Here is a 13,270-nt window from a genome sequence, read left to right on the forward strand (position 1 = left end):
GGAGTGGAGGAGGTGGTCCCCTAGGGCTTAAAGCCATCCTCAGAGCTTAACTGGTTCACTATCTGGTGTGCATGTATATGGGATCAGATGACCACGTCCTCCGCTACCCCTGCCCCCAGGGAATTAATATCAGAATCTCCCCATAGAACCCACTGGCAATCCACATGTGGTGTGCATACCACATTCCACTTCCCCTTTTGAACTGGTTTGGCCTCTAGCAAGAGGTTAGACCACATGCTCAGGGCCACAGCTATGGAGTCAGGCTGCTAGGCAGGCTTTCTGAACTCCCCATTCTGGCCTCACATGCTCAATGGACTCCAAGGTGGGAGCTTCAGACACTGGCTTGCAAACCGGGGCCCTTATGAATGCCAAACCCTAGGTTTATGTAGACTGTTGAAAGGACTCTGAACTGCAAAGTCCTGGGCTTTCAAAGCTATATTACTCCACTTACCAGCTATGTCGCCTCGGCAAATGCCCTTCCCTGAGTCTCTGTTTCCACATCTAAAATGGAGGTGATGTAACTTCCTCACAGGGCTGTTGTGAGGATCTTGTGAAAGCGCCTGTCCTGCTTCTGTACCTGACTCTCAGCAGGGACTCAGTACAAGCCGATTTCCTTCCTTCCTTTGCTGGACCCTGCTGCCAGGGCATCCAGAGAAAGGGCCCAGCTCTCAAGGAATTGTCCTTGTAGAAGACAACCTGCCACCCTGCTTGCGACACCCAGGAAACCATCCAAGGCAGTGAGGGATGAGGGACGCACCCCCTACTCACTGCCTGCAGCTCAGGCTTCATTCTGCCCGGGGAAGGAGCCAGAACTCGGGCCTCATAACTGGAGTGAGTCTTGTCCACTTCTCTGGGCTCCTCAGATCCTGGCATGCTTCATGTTTTGGTAAACTCATTGTGATCTCTACATCTTGAACAATGAATGCAGAGGAGACGAACATGCCATCAGCCTGGACACGTTTGGTGTGGAGACTGAAACTACACTGGGTAGATGCTAGTTTTTAAGATTTATTAATATAAGGGATCAGATTAATTTAAGTATGACTATGATGTCTACAGAAAGTGGATGTGCTCTATGTTGAAAATTTTATAAAATACAAGTAAGATGTTAGTGTATTTGTTATGATGAGCAGTTTAATATTTGCAGCTGATAATGTAAAAATGCTAATGAGTGCTTGCTGTCGGGATCTCTCTGTCTACCAGGAGTTCCATCTTCAGTCAACGTCTCTTCAGCATCTCTCATGTGTCTTTTAACCATTCCACAGTTTTAGGAAGCTGCTAATCGTGGTTTGGAGTTGAAGCAGACATCTTGGAGACTTCCAAACAATGCCTAAGCTCATTCTTAATTACCCAAAGATTATGTAAAATTTTAAAATAAATTTTAAAAAATCATCTCTAGAATAGATTTAATGTATTGAGTACTAATGACTGAAGACCAGATGAGTTGAGGGGTGACATCAAGACATCATCCATGAAGAAAGCAAAAGGTCAGTGAAGAAGTAAAAGACCAAAATGAACATCAGAAGAGAGTGAAAACGTCACTAGAACATACAGAGGCCAAAACAAAGTAATGCTGAAATGGTAAAAAGAGACTGAAAAGAAGATTTCAAAGGACAATTCAAGAAGACAAAGCAAAATATAAAATGTGCAAAAGAGCCTGAGTTAGAAAACCAAAAATGAAGGACACACTCTGTATTTCTTAAGCTGAAAGAACCAAAGAACAAATTAAAGCTTTGAGTTGCAATATTGAGGGATTCTACAGGTAAAATACTGAATGAAACAGGAAGTATCAAAAGAAGATGGAAGGAATACACAGAGTCACTGTATCAGAAGAACTATTTCAGGAAGTAGCATATGGTCAAGAACCAATGGTAATGAAAGAAGAAGTCCAAGCTCCACTAAGACAAAGAAATAAGGCCTGAAGAATTGATGGAATACCATTTGAGGTCAGTGGTCCCCATAGAGAACCAAGAGCAATGCCCCCTATATGAAGAGGTATGAGAAGGGAGCACCCTTCTAACCTACTGATGCCTAGAAATCAGACTTCTAAGACCATGCAGACTCCATACAAGATATCTGTCATTTCCGCTTTAAAACCCACAGCAAAGGAATACTGGTTTACGTAGGACTTAAGGAAAATTGAGATAGTTCACCCTATTTTTGCTAAATCCTACTCTCTACTGGTGACCATGCCTTGCAGATGTGCTAAGTTCTTAGTATTAGATTTAAAGGACTCTTTCTACTGTGTCCCCTTTCATATCAATATCCAGTCCTTGTGTGCCTTTGAATGATATAAGGATAGAAGGAAAGAGGCTTCAAAACTGGCAAGCTCAAGGGTTTAAAAACTGACTTAAAATTTTTAATAAGATATTAGCAAAAGATTTAAGGGCTCTGGAGATAAGAGATGGAATAATACTGCAGAGTGTAGATGTCATGTTAAGAGCTAGAAAAATGAAGGCAAACTCAGATGAAAACACATTCTTGACCCTAAAGCATTTGGCTCACTGTGGGTATGCCAGTAGTAAGTAAAAAACTCACTGCTGTCAAGTCCAACTCCTGGTTCACTCTCCAAGGGTTATGCAGTGCAGTGGGGGACTGCTCATCTTTCTCTTATGGAGCACTGACCTCATGGTTAGCAGCCTGGATTTAGGCACATCATCAGTGCTCCACACAACAAGTAAAGTACATAGGATTTAAAATCTCTCAAGGACAAAGGAGTCTCCTCTGGACTGGAGGGGTGCAGATGGCCTCACTCACCTTTAGGAAACAGCTTTGAGATTTTGAGGAATATCAGGCTTCTGCCATACTTGGGTCTCAAGGTTTAGACACCTAATAAAAACCTCTGTATGAAGCCCTATGAAGAGAAGAAAAAGCCCCTAAAATGTCCATTTTAGGCATAAAATATCCATTTTAATGCCCAGTAGGCATTAGACCAAATGAAACTCAAACTGATAACTGTCTTGCCCTAGTACTATGAGACTCTGAGAAATCCTTTGAACTTCATGTGCACCTGGACTTGAGGACCTTCCAGATGAGTGGAGCTAGACAATGTGGCTCTGTGCTAGCCCCCAGGGAGCACAGGTGAGGTCCTGGAGGAGGCTGAGTCCACCCTCAAAGTGAGTTCTCTGTAGGGAAATTCCAGCGCCAGGTAAAAGTAGCAAAAAGTTGTTCCAAGCCCAATTTTTCTGTCAGAAACTGTTAGTAAAATCTAGGCATATATTTACTCTTTTGCAGTACAGACTAAATGCGCTTTTCTCACTGTTTGTTCTACCCTGCCTTCCTTCTCTTTGGGGCTGTAAATAGCGTCCTAGAGTAGACTCACAGCTTCACCACTCACAAACTAAAAAAAAAATGTTTTGCATAGTCTTTAAGAGAAGTCAAGACAAGTAGACCAAGTGCCCGTGTTTTCTATTGGTATGTTTATCCTTAATTATTCCTACCCCAAGGTCAGGAGCTGACTATTGAATAGACCATCATTTTTTTTTATTATATTAGTTTATTTCCAAAATTCAAATAATTGTTTTCGAGAACAGATTCTTCCTATTTCCCTCACCCTACCCACCCATCAAATTGTACAGCCTCATTATTAATCCCCCTTACCCCTGCACATCCTCATCCCTCTATTTCCACCTCCTCCCCCCTTGGATGCTTATACTCATTCTACAATAATGGTTTTATATGATATTTGCTCTTGTTGGACTGAGCTAGTTCACTCAGTTTAATGCTCTCCAGTCACTCACAAGTTAGGTAATAACTTACACAATAATTACTCCTGCATGCTGCAGAGTATTCCATTATGTGAATGTACCCTAATTTCTCAATCCATTCATTTGTGGTCGGACATCTGGGCTATTTCCACATCCTTGCAATGATGAATAATGCTGTTATGTACATTGGTGAACAAGTCTCCATTTGTGCTTCAATTCTCATTTTCTCAGGGTATATTCTAAGTATTGGAATAGTTGCAGATCATCAATTTTTTATGTGGAGTTTCAAATTGAAGTTCATGAAAATTAAAACAAGTCCACAAGAACCAAAAGTCTTTTCTACATAAATTAAAAATCATCTTAAGAATAGATTTTATGTACTGAACACTAATGCTCGAAATCTAGAGGAGTTGTGGAATAGCATCAAGGATATCATCATCCATGAAAAGGTCGTCATAAAGACAGAGAAGAATGGAAAAACCAAATGGATATCAGAAGAGACTGAAATTTGAAGTAGAATTCAGAAATGTCAAAACAAAGGGAAGAAATAGTGATGTAAAGAGAAAAGAGAAGATTTTAAAGGACAGCTCCAGAAAACAAAGTATTTAAATGAAATGGGCAAAAAGCTAGAGTTAGAAGATCAAGAGGGATGAACACACTCAGCATTTCTCAGATTGAAAGAACTGGAGAAAAAAATTCAAGCCTTGAACTGCAGTACTGAAGGATTCTGTGGGAAAAATCCTGAATAATGCAGCAAACATCAAAATAAGATGGAAGGAATACACAGAAACACTGTACGGAAAAAAAACAAAAACAAAAACAAAACAAACGACTGACACAACCATTTCAAGAAGGAGCATAAATCAAGAACCAATGGTGGTAAAGGAAAAAGTTATAGGAGTACTGAAAAATAAAAAGCAAGGACCAAGGTCCCAGAAATTGATGGAATACGAATTGAGGTGTTTCAACAAAAAGAATGTGGTCTTAAGGGTTTGTTTTTTAAAATTACTTCCTTAGCAATTTTCTAACTTTGCCATGTGAATAGTTGAGAAGATGTGAGTAGAACATGTTAGCCTATCCACAAGGGGGTTGGCTAATCTCACTGACCCCTAGTGTTGCCATTAAACTTAACAGTTGCAGTAGCAGAAAAAGAAAACCTCACTACCACCTGCAAAGGAGGAGACCTACAGAACGTGTCTGTCTTTTGGAGCTAGAGATTGTTGCACCAGCTAAACTTGCAGCAACAGCTGCCATGGCCAAAGCAGAGGACAAGAGACCCAACATAAGAAGGAGCTGATCTTGGGACTGCTGTCCCATGAAACCAGAACTAGGAACCTTTGACCAAGTTTGTTGGACAAATGAGGCAGGGAGTAAGAGATCCATAACTGACAGGACTGAGAGATTTGTAACACTGGCCTAAAGCTGGGAGGTTCAGACTGAGGCATTTGTGAGCACCTATTGGAAGGTGTCCTGACTGATTATATTCTGCTACTAACCTGAATTATAGTCTTTTGACCTCCTAATATGGTTTTGTGTGGTCTGTGAGTTAGTGTGATGGATTTTGGACCAGTAACACAGTAAAATTGGTGTTGAAATGAGTAGAAAGGGGTATGGCAGTGTAGGGGACATTTGTGACCTCATGGGACTTGGTTTTGTGTTATTGATATTTATGACAGGGACAGTTCCCCTTTGTGGAGTTGATAGAAGTCATATGTGGCCACCCTCAAGCAGCTCTTGCTCCTTTTACAGTCTGATGCATCCTTTTCCACACTCACTAGTCTACACCAAGAAATTTGGAACACAGCTATCTATTCAAATGACTAGAATAGATTGATATTTGTACTCATGCCTCAAAAAAAGGTGATCCAACAGAATGTGGACATTTTTAAACAGAAGGATGGACTAACTTGATGTTACTAAACAACAACATCATTACTATTGCATGTAAGTAAAATCTCACTGAAGATTATTTTTTAAATGGATGAAATGTACAGAAATTAAGTTGGTACTAGAGAAATCACTGCTGATGTCAGATGCATCCTGGCTGAAAGGAAAGAATACCAGAATAATGTCTATTTGTGCTTTATTGACTATGCAAAGGCATTTGAATGTATAGATAATAACAAATTATAACTAATATTGAGAAGACAATCCCAGAATACTTAATTGTGCTCATATGACACCTATACCTAGATCAAGGTACTGCTGTCCAAACAGAGTAAGGGAACACTACATGGCTTCAATCCAGGGAAGATGAATGCAGGGTTGTATCCTTTCTCCGTAGGTAATCAATCTCTATACTGAACAAATAATTTGACAACTTGGAGTTCTCCAATGTATTGGAGTAGAATATAACATATTCTAAATAGAATACAGTATTAAAGAAGAATATAGCATCAGGATTGGAGAAAGATTCACCAACTACTTGCCTTATGCAGATGATACAACTTAGCTTGTTTATTTAATGTGAAGGGGACTTTAAACACTTGCTACAGAAGAGCAAAGACTACAGATTTGACTATGGAATATATCTCAACACCAAGAAAACAAAAATTCCCATCACTGAACCAGTATACAACATCATTATATATGGAACAAAGATTGAAGTTGTCAATAATTTCATTTTACTTGGATCCACAATCAATACCCATAATAGCAGCAGTAAATAAAAGACACTTTTGTGGAAAATTTGCTGTCAGGTTCTTCTCCAATGTGTTAAAGAGCAAGGATGTCAGTTTAAAGTCTAAGGTGTGGCTGACCTGAACTAAGGTCTTTCTATTACTTCCTATGCATCTGAAAGTTGATAATGAAATAAGGATGACAGAAGGACGGATGCCTTTTAATAGTATTGAATATCCCATGGGCTGTCAAAAGCACAAATAAATGTCTTGGAGGAAGTACAACCAGGGTGCTCCTCAAAAACGCTGAAATTTCACCACACATTGGGCATGTTGTCAGGAGGGGCCAGTTTTGGAAAAGTATATCATGCTTGGAAATGTGGAGAATCCGAGGAAAATCCCCAGGAAGGTGGATTGACACAGTGACTGTAATAATGGGCTCAATTATATCAGAGATGGCAAGGATGTCACAGGAAAGGGCAAAGTTCAGACCTGTTGTTTCTAGGGTGACTGTGAGTTGTAGTTGACTTGTGTTGTTGTTGTTATGTGCCATCAAGTCGCTTGCGACTCATAGTGACCCTATGTACAAGAGCTCAAAACTCTAAAAAAAAAAAAAAAAAAAGAGCTCAAAATGCTGTTCTATCCTGTGCCAACCTAGCCATCTCAAACGCACTTATTCCCACTGCTCCAGTCCCAGAATCGATCCATCTCACCAAAGGTCTTCCTCTCCTTCGCCTCCCCTCCACTCTGCCAAACATGATGTTCCTCTCCAAGGACCAGTCTCTCCTTGCAACATGACCAAAATATGTCAGACAAAGCTTCAGAATCCTTGACTCCAGGGAACACTCTGGCTTCACCCTCTCCAGGACAAACCTGTTTGTTCTCCTAGCAGTCCACAGTATATTCAACACTCTTCTCCAGCACCTCAGCTCAAAGGCATAATCCTCTTTCTATCAATCCTATTCACTGTCCAACTCTCTGATGCATAGCACATAATTGCGAAGACTATAGCCCAGATTAGGCACACCTTAGTCTCCAGCCTGACATCATTGCTCTTCAGTACTCTTGAGAGGTCCCTCACAGCCAACTTTCCCAGTGCAATTAGTCTCCTGACTGCTGTTACCAAGAGTGTTGATTGTGGAGCCAAGCAAATTAAAACTGTTAACTATCTCAATCTCTTCACCATCCATGCTGATGCTGCCAATTGGCCCAGTGGTTAGAATCTTTGTTTTCTTCACATTTAGCTTCAGTCCGTATAGGAGGCTGTAGCCCTTGATCTTCTGCAGCAAACGCCTCAGGTCCTCCTCAGTTTCAGCAAGCAGGGTTGTATCATCTGCATAACGCAGGTTGTTGGTGATCCTTCCACCAATCCTGATGTCACATTCCTCTTCGTATAGCCCAGCGTCTCGGATGATCTGTTCTGCATACAGATTGAAAAGGTATGGAGACAGAATACATCCCTGATGAACCCCCTTCTTGATTTTGAACCATGTAGTGTCTCCTTGCTCTGTTCTGACAACTGCCTCTTGGTCCAAGTATAAGTTTCGCATTAGCACAATCAAATGTTCTGGGATTCCCATTCTTCTTAGAGTCAGCCACAACTTGTTGTGATCCACGCCGTCAAAAGCCTTTGCATAGTCAGTGAAGCACTGGTAGACATTCTTCTGGTATTCTTTGCTTTCTTCTAAAATCCATCTGACATTAGCTATAATATCCCTAGTACCACACTTCTTCTAAATCCAGCCTGCACATCTTGCAGTTCTCTGTTGACATATTGTTCCAAACATTTTTGGATAATTTTCAGCAGAATCTTGCTTGCATGTGATATCAATGATATTGTTCGATAATTTCCACAGTTGACTTGATGGAACCTAATAATAACAACTACTGCAACCATTCAAACGAAGAGAGTGATCCTCCACAATCAAAGAGTTCTAGATGTTCTGACTGCTGCCCAAGGCAGGATATGCACTGTAGTGACAACTGAATGTTGTCCTACTCTCAGAACCTTACAGACTTTTTAGACCACATAAAGAAGCAGATAAAAGTCCTACATGCATCTGAGGGCTGTTTTACTATGGCCCTTTATTTTTCCCACTTTTTCTTTAGATAGAAAATTTTTACTAAGTCTTTCTCTAAAAAGTTGTTTTGCTGTGTTTGCCTACATTCTGTTGTGGCCTATGCTTCTACCTGCAGCTCCAGCCTAGTTTCCAAGCTTCTCACTGGGGGGATCTCAGGGACATTTTGGAAAAGAGGGCATTCCATCTTGTAAGAGCCAGCCTCAAGTGGTAGACTGTGAAGGCATCTGGTTTTTTAGAAGCTGAAGGGAGCTGTGCTTTTGCATGCTATTAGCTTGCAACTGATCAACCTGAAAACTGCCAACTGAACCAAGATAACACAGTGCAATTTCACCTCTCAAAAGAGAGTAAAGCTCACTATTCCTGTGGACTAAAGTTTAAACTCATAAAGCTTAAGCTAGTTTGCCTTTCATCACTTTGGAGTCATGGCTTACTCGTCTAACTGTAAGTATTATGGTGATCCTTCTCCTGTTTGTTGAAAACTGAAGTCCAACAAACAGCTAAGACTATGAACATGAATGTCATCTTTGCACAAGTTGAACATATTGGTCCTCAGTTAAGGACATCTGACACCTAACCCAAGATGATGTAGTCAAATATCACCTCTCAGAGCCTCTACTAAGTTTTATCTTCTTTCTGAGAAAGAGCTCTCTGTCTCTCTCTCTCTACCCTTTTCAGTAGGAAGCAGGCAGAAAAAGTAGTCACTCTGCTTCCCCAAATTCAGAAATGTACAAATGAAAGAGAAGATTGTGATTAATGAATACAAGAATCGAAAGCTAATTTTTTAAAGTTGGTTCCAGCTTGATGGTACCTAACAACAACATAGTTGTATGAAACATATTTTAGAGTGCCTTCTGCAACAGAATTTTCCCTTTACTTTGTGGTAATGGTGTTAACTTTCTTATCAAACTAAAACACCTCCAGGTTTTTCTTAAAACCTTCCCCACCTGACCCCCCCTTTCCTATCTGCTTCAGCAATTTATGGCTAGAGGTTAACTCCCATTGGAGTTTCTATAATAGAGTTTCTATAATAGCAGACATTAATTTTGGTGTGTTTCCCTAGTCACAGTAAGATAAAGCTTCCCACAACTCCTGGCTTGCATCAGCTTCCTCTAAAATAGTGATAAGAGCAGGTAAGCAATTCTGAGACATGACTGCTAGTCTGACTGGTCCAGGCAAGCAAGTTGTTGTTTTTATTAGGTGTGGTCGAGTTGACACATAGTGACCCTATGAACAACATATCTGAACCCTGTCTTATCCTGTGCCATACTCACACTCTACCACACTTGAGCCCATTGCTGCGGTTACTGGGCCTTCCTCTCCTTTGCTGACACTCCACCTTTCCAAGCTTGATGTCTTTCTCCAAGAAACAGCCTCTTCTATCAACATGCTCAAAGTATGTGAGATGAAGTTTTGTCATCTTTGCCTCCAAGAAGCACTCTTCTCCAAGACATACCTGTTTATTCTTTTGGCAGTTCATGGATATACAATAAATATTCATGCTTGGTAGGTTGGAGGGACAGTGTAGGAGAGGAAGACCCTCGATGAGATGAATTCATTCAGTCATTGGGATAATGGGGGTAGGTGTGTCAGAGACAATAAGATTGGCAAGGGATAGAGCAGGGTTTAGAGATGTTGTACATAGGGTCACTATGAGTCACAGGTAACTCGACCACACATAACAACACCAACTCTTCTCCAACATCACAGTTCAAAGGCATCAGTTTTTCCCACCATCAGTTTTTGCCACCAGGCAAGCAAGAAGACTGTGACAATTCTTCACACTCTACTCCCTCTTCCCCAACTCTCTATAAGTATCTACAGTTGGAGAGAGAGATTTGTGAGGCTCATAACCCTCACCTGCATACTAATAATAAACATTTTTCTGTTCTATGCCAACACCTATCTCTGAGATTGACTTTGGTGGTAAGTGGCAGATCTAAAACTTTGGGATAACACCGTCATCCGTACATTTTGGACCACTGCAAACATTTTGCATGAGCGTGTGTAAATTTTGAATTTATTCTATTCCTAGTCAAGTGTTTTGTTTTCATTTTCTGGCAAAGTGTCACATGAGTGTTTCCACTAAGGCACTATTCAAGAGTTAAAGACAACAGAACAGTCACTCAAAAGGCCAGAGTTCCTGAGTTTTTTAGTGACATTTCATTAAAATTATTACCCACCATTGCTAGCCCTAGCAAGGTGAGCAAATTTTACTCTCTTTGAATCTCAGTGTAATTAAAATCCATTATCCCCATTTCCTTACTACCTCCACTCCAAACAATAATTGCATTTGATGCCTTCTTATAATTTTACATCATTGTTTTGCAAGTATTTGTTTTTCATATTGTTACAGTGAGCTCATGTATATGAGAAATAGTGAGGATGCCAGAGGTTAGGGCAGGGTTCATAGAGTCTCTATGAGTCACACACAAACAACTCAATGGCACATGAAAGCAGCAGCATATAGGGTCAAATGCCAACTAACTAAACAGATTTGGTACGAAACTTTCTGAACAATGAGTTTACGTCAATGAGGGAATAAATCAGAAAAGGAAGATGAAAATGGATGCGCAATTAAAAAATAAACATCACTGAAAATTGCATGTGTAGGAACAGTTGGAAAGGTATAGATTTTGAAGTTTATATTCCTAACAATAACAAAATTCTAAAAATAAAAACACCTACCACCAATCCCTGAGACAAGTGTTGGGGTTTCCCTATTTCACCAGATTGTCCGTGATGTTGAACCAAACATCCAAAATCGTGTTTTCAACAGTTAACTGACTTCTAAATATTTTTCAAATATTATTGAAAAAGTCACACACTGGACATGGTTGTGCCACATGGTGCACAAGAAGAGTGATGCGGTGCACAAGAAGGGCGACGTGGAGCAGTCTTATTTGCTGAAGACTGGTGACTTGGCAGCTTAATATCTGGGAACAGACTGCAACCCCTAACTCCCAGTGCTGCCCAAGCCCTGCACCCCCCATCCCTGCCACAGCACCGTGTCCAGGGACACCACCCCACCACCATCCCGCCCCCCCACCTTTGGCACACCTGGTGGCCTCGCCACAACCCTGCACCCCTGGCAGTGCTCCAGGGCCACTAGAGACCCCTTCACGCAACACAACAACAGCCATGGACAATACGATTCTGAATCAGCACACAAAGGCACACCATGGAGACAGCCATCGTCTGAAGCCATCAATCGAGCTGCTGTGAGACTGATCTGCCACGAGAAAGGCTGGTAGGATCCTAATTGGGTTTTCTTGAGCACCGCCGATTGTCTGGGAGAGTTCCCAAGGGTGAGCCCACTGGTGGGAATTTGGCTGAGCTCTCTCAGGGCACGCCAACTGACCAGGAAAGAGCGGGCCAGTGATAATTTGGTGGAACTTTTGTGGACACTGCAGACCAGCCAGAGGCAAGTGGGTTGGTGGTAATCTGACTTTGTCTTGTTGACCCAGGAGATAATTTGGCTGAACTTTTGTGGACACTGCAGACCAGCCAGAGGCAAGTGGGTTGGTGGGAATTTGACTTTGTCTTGTTGAGTCCCCTTGGACCTAGGAGCCTTCCTGGGCAGGGGCCACGGTGCAAGGGCAAATGTGTGAGCACCACTGGACAGGGACCAGTGAATGAAGACCACTTGGGGGAAGACGGACAGCTGGAATTTGAATAGGGACCCCAATTATAAGCACACCCAGACAATTGAGGCCTGAGTGAGGTCCCCCAAGTGGTTGACCTGCCCTTGTGATCATCGCAACCATGTGCATTCCCTACCCTATTTGGCTCCACACCTGTGTCTACACATCTGGTTAATCAACCTGCCTTTAATCCGGAGCACCTTGACCTATCTTACCTACCAGAAGCTGCTCTCACAGGCTCTGAACTGACATTTCCCTGGAGTCAGACGTTCAGAGAAAAGCCCAAGTGGGATAACTACCCAACTGATCTCTAGAGCATTATTGTCATCGAGAACATATCAATGTCTAGAAGAAAGCAAGCTGTCCCACACAATACACAAGCACAAAGCAAGATATCACCCCCAAAGGGTGACACAGTATCAATGGATTTCCTAAAGTCAGAAAGTCTGATGGAACTTTCTGACACAGAATTTAAAAGAACAATGATTGAATATTTTCAATGGATGAAAGACAAACTTGAAGAACTACAGGATACTACAAGCAAAAACAGGAGGAACTAAAAAAAAAAAAACAAAACAAACCAAAAACAGTCCAGAACAATGTAGAGAAAACAAACGAGGCATTAGTGGCACTGGGAAAACAAGAAACCACCATCCAAAATATGAGGTCCAATGTTTCAGATGCTGTCAACATGATGGAGGGGCACATGAACAGAGTTGAAGAGATGGAACAAAGAACCAATGAAATAGAAGACAAAATTGTCACCACGGATTTGCTAGAGAAAAAAGCAGGCTCAAAAAGGAAGGAAAAAGAAGAAAACCTAAGAATAATGTGGGACACCATCAAGAGAAATAACATGCACATCATTGGAATCCCAGAACAGGAAGAAGGAAGGAAAGGCACTGAAAAAATTGTGGAAGAATTACTAGAGGAAAACTTTAGAGGCATAATGAAGAATGAGAGAATATATATACAAGAAGCTCAGCAAACACCATATAGACTAGACCCCAAAAGAAAAACATCAGGGCATATAATAGTTAAATTTGCCAGAACCAAAGATAAGGAGAGAATCCTGAAAGCAGCAAGGGAGAAACAAAGAGTAACCTATAAGGGAGAGCAGATAAGATTAAATGCCGATTTCTCAAAAGAAACCATGCAAGTAAGAAGAGAGTGGAAGGATATATGTCAAACAGTCAAAGAACACAACTGTAAACCAAGAATAC

This window comes from Elephantulus edwardii, unplaced genomic scaffold (assembly GCF_000299155.1).
Source record: "Elephantulus edwardii isolate Elephantulus edwardi_28Jun2011 unplaced genomic scaffold, EleEdw1.0 scaffold00058, whole genome shotgun sequence".
NCBI lineage: Eukaryota > Metazoa > Chordata > Mammalia > Macroscelidea > Macroscelididae > Elephantulus > Elephantulus edwardii.